Source organism: Anomaloglossus baeobatrachus, chromosome 2, assembly GCF_048569485.1.
Source record: "Anomaloglossus baeobatrachus isolate aAnoBae1 chromosome 2, aAnoBae1.hap1, whole genome shotgun sequence".
Lineage (NCBI taxonomy): Eukaryota > Metazoa > Chordata > Amphibia > Anura > Aromobatidae > Anomaloglossus > Anomaloglossus baeobatrachus.
The window spans coordinates 540808975-540813641 of NC_134354.1; positions in this window are offsets into that span (position 1 = coordinate 540808975).

Here is a 4667-nt window from a genome sequence, read left to right on the forward strand (position 1 = left end):
GAATAATCTCCGCCCCGTCGGTCCGGATTTTCCGGAGAACCGAAGGCAACAGGATCAGGGGAGGAAATGCGTACAGGAGGCCCTGAGACCAAGACATCTGGAAGGCATCGAGGGCAACAGGATCATCTCGGGGGTTGAGAGAGCAGAACCTGTCCACTTTCCGATTTGCCCGGGTAGCGAACAGGTCCAGAACAGGGACACCCCATAGAAGCGTGATCTTGTGAAAGACCTCCGGGTCCAAGGACCACTCCCCCTGACGGAGACAGTGCCGGCTGAGGAAGTCTGCCTCCTCGTTGTCCGTCCCCTTGATATGAAGAGCTGTCAAGGAGGAGAGATGTTGTTCGGCCAGCTGGAAGATATGCAAAGTCAGAGCCAGAAGAGAAGGGGATCTGGTGCCGCCCTGATGGTTGATGTACGCTACCGTCACCCTGTTGTCCGAAAGGATCCGAACATGGCGACCTTCCAAGAAGGGGAGGAACCCCTCTAGCGCCTTGAGAACCGCCATGAGCTCCCTGAAGTTGGAGGACTGTCTGACCAACTGAGCGTCCCAGGGACCCTGAAGCACCAGGTGGCGTAGATGGGCACCCCACCCCCAATGGCTGGCATCCGTGACTATTGTGTCCGTGACCGGGGAAAGCCAAGGAACCCCCATCCGGAGGTGAGAGGGGTCCTGCCACCAACCCAGGGAGTGTAAAGTGGCCGCAGACAGGGTCAAAAGCTTCTCCAAACAGCCTCCTAACAGTCTCTGAAACCGAAGGACCTCCATCTGGAGGATTCTGGAACGCAGTTGGGCCCACCACACTCCTGGGATGCAAGAGGTAAGAGCCCCGACCAGCGACATAGCTTGTCGCAAGGACATGCGAGGGCAACTTTTCACGGAAGAGAGAAAGGACAAGATCCTGGCGACCTTGTCCTCTGGCAGGTGGCACAACTGGCTGGTGGAGTCCAAGACGAGACCCAGGAAGACTTGACACTGGAGAGGCTGGAGTCTGGACTTCTGTCGATTCACCACCCACCCCAGTCCTTCCAGGATGGTGATGACCTTGGTCACGTGAGTCGCACAGAGAGACTCCGACTGACCCACTATCAGGAGGTCGTCCAGATACGGAACGATCAATATGTCCTGTTCCCTGACATGAGCCATGACCTCCGCGAGGACTTTGGTGAAGATCCGTGGGGCCATGGAAAGCCCGAGTGGCAGCGCTGCGAATTGGAAGTGTCTCAGCCTCCCGGAGACGTGTAGTGCGAATCTGAGGAACCGCCGGTGAGCCGGAAAAATAGGGATGTGATAATAGGCGTCCTTCAAGTCGAGGACCGCCATGAAACACCCTGGATACAACAGTCTGACAGTCGACTTCATGGTCTCCATTTTGAAGGCTCGCTGTTCCAGATGCAAATTTAAGCTTCTCAGGTTGAAGATGGTGCGGAAGGTGGAGTCCGGCTTCCGAACCAGAAACAGAGTGGAGTAAAACCCCTCCCCTTCTTGACCTATGGGGACCTCCTGAACGACTTTCCTTGAGAGAAGAGTGAGCACTTCTACTTCCAAGGCCATCTGCCGCTCTGGGGACCGCAAGGACGTTAGTATGAGAGACCCCCGAGGGGGCGAACGGAAGTCCAATTTCAACCCTTCCTCCACAATCTGAAGGAGCCACCTGTTGGAGGAGATTGCCCGCCATGCATGGAGGAAGAGGGACAACCGACCCCCTACCTGATGATAGGCGTCACTGAGAGGACTTGGGCTTATTATCGGAGTGCTTGCCGAAGAGAAAACCCGAGTTGTTCTTTCTACGGTCCTTCCACTGATCATGCGGTTTTTGAGACTTCTTTGCAAAAAACTGACGTCTCCGAAAGGGCCGGCTGCGAGAGGACGCCACCGGAAAAACTGGAAACCCCTGTTTCCTATCGGATGCTTTAGTTAGGAGGTCGTCCAGGCTAGAGCCAAAAAGATAGGCACCCTCACAAGGCATGCTGCAAAGCCGTCCCTTGGATTGGACATCACCCTTCCAAGTCTTCAGCCAGAGGGCCCGACGCGCTGAATTGGACAGCGCCGCCGACCTGGCGAACAGTCTTAAAGAATCAACCGAGGCATCAGCCAGAAAGGCAGCAGCACCCTGTATCAAGGGCAAGGACGAGATAATATCCTTCCTAGGAGCGTCATTACGCAACTGGTCTTCCAACTGCTGAAGCCACACCATCAAAGACCGGGCAACACAGGCGCCGGTCACGGCCGGGCGCAAGCCACCAGCCGCAGACTCCCATGTACCTCTCAGAAAACCATCAGCCTTCCTATCCAGCTGATCCTTAAGGGACCCCAAGTCCTCAAACGGCAAGGTAGTGGAACGAGACGCCTTGGCTATAGCGACATCAATTTTTGGGGTTCTATCCCAAGAGGTAGACGCCTCCTCATCCACAGGGTACTTCCGTCTTAGGGAAGAGCTGAGATTCAACCTTTTGTCCATCTTTTTCCACTGGTCAGTAATGAGACCTTGAACCTTCTGGGGAATGGGAAACCCCTTACGCTTCCTGGAATCCAAGCCCCCAAACATGACATCCTGGGTAGATTCGGGCCCCCTGGAGTCCACTATGCCCATGGTCGAACGTACAGCCTTCACCAAAGGTCCCACGTCTGCTGTAGGGAAACAAGGACGACCACCCTCATCGGAAGAGGAAGAGGAGCCAGAATCGGAGGGGGAAGATCCCGAGGATCCCGACGACCGAGAGCCCTGAGCCGAACCTGCCGAGGTATCGGGAGTAGACTGCTTATGATGACGGGACTTCTTGCGCCTCCTGCCCCCCTTAAGGGATTTAAGGGACTCCTGTACTTCCGCCCTGATAATGGAGCGCAATTCAGATGAGAACCCCGGCCCCTCTTTGAGCAGGGTCTGTTGGATACAGTCTGCACATAGGGCCTTGGTGTAATCCGAAGACAGGGAGGATTGGCATATGGCACATTCCTTGTGACGCTGCTTGGAGGCACTCTTTTTCGGTACCTAACAAGAGAGGGGACACGGAAACGGGGACTTAGAAACATGAAGACCACGAAGTCCACTCACCCCCACGACTCCAGGCAATACCGGATCAGGAGGCGGATTCCCCTTGGATCTCCTGGGACCCACCGACCGAACGCTGCCCGGGCTCGACACAGCCTTCCGGGAACGATCCGCAGAGCCGCGGTCCGAGCCACGCTGGGGCGACTCCTTGCGCTGCTCCTTGCTGTGGGGGGAATCTCCTGCCATAATGGAGGAGAAAAAACTCACCAGTCCCAAGCGCCGGCCAGATATACCTCTTTAGATGGGCGCCGCCATCTTTGATCCGAGTGCGCATGCGCACACCAGTCACTTCCTGGTCGCAGGGCGCACGGCATCCTGGAATCGCGTCACTTCCGGTCGGAGCGTCCAGCTTCACCCCGGCGTGCAGCACAGCAGGGACAAGCCTTCCGGCGGCTGCCGTGAGTGCGCACATCCCCGGAGCGACGCCGGGCCGAGCTCCCGCGCCTCACCGCCGCAGAGGTCTGAGACCGAGGGGGGGTGCATCCAGGCCCGAGCACCGGCTTCAGGTAAGTACCAGGCTTCCACACCGGGCCGGACCTGGGATATCAATGGGTTGTCCATACCAGGACAGGAAACCAAACTGATGTGGAGGAGAGGTACCGCCTTTTTATCAGTGGGTTTCCTGTCCTGATGTGGGCGGAACCTATCTCTCATGTGGTGCTGTCATGGGCGGCAGGGAAAATTACTGTCGCAAATTTGAGGGCTTTAAATTGGCCTGATCGGCTCCAAATATTAGTCACCTCTCATGGACAAGTGTGCAGCTGTATATGAAGACGGCAGCCAAGTCATTGAAAGTCCACACAACATTACATACTTCTAATTGTCCTTCCAGTGAGGAAGGAGACACTCTAGCACCACCTATTGGAAGTAGCAATCCTGAAAGTCAAAAGTGGCTTTTTAAATAAGCCTTTTCATAAGACTTTGGATTTATTGCCAGATCAGAATCCCATTGTACTTCAATGTGTTTGCACTGACGAGGGGCAAAGTGTGGGTATCTGATCTGGCTTATGACTAGCTATGTGGGGACCACGGGGAAGACTATTCTCCTTATGGAGACCTGACAAACCAGTCTGGCTGTCAGTAAGGGGACTTATAGCTGAAATGCCCCACTGACAGCCAGACTTGTTTGTCAGGTCTCCATAAAGGAGACTAGTCTTCCCCATGGTCCCCACATAGGTTCTCAAAAGCCAGATCAGATACCCACACTTTGCACTGACGAGGGGCAATCACCCCAAAACACCGTATCTGCAAATTAGGATTTATTGCCAGATTAGAATCCCAAGTCTTATGAAAAGGCTTATTTAAAAAGCCACTTTTGACTTTCAGGATTGCTACTTCCAATAAGTGGCGCTACAGTGTCTCCTTCCTCACTTTAGGGACAATATGAATAATTCCCAGAGGGGCATTGCAGCTATAAGTTCCCTTACTGACAGCCAGACTGGTTTGTCAAGTATCCATAAAGGAGACTAGTCTTCCCCATGGTACATACTTCTATTAATTCACATTAAAAAGTTTAAAAAAAAAAAAAAAAAACACTGTCTAAAGCCATTGCTTAAGAGAAGCATACATTTGGATATGCAGGAAGAATTTCCATAGAGGAAATAAAGTTGACACATG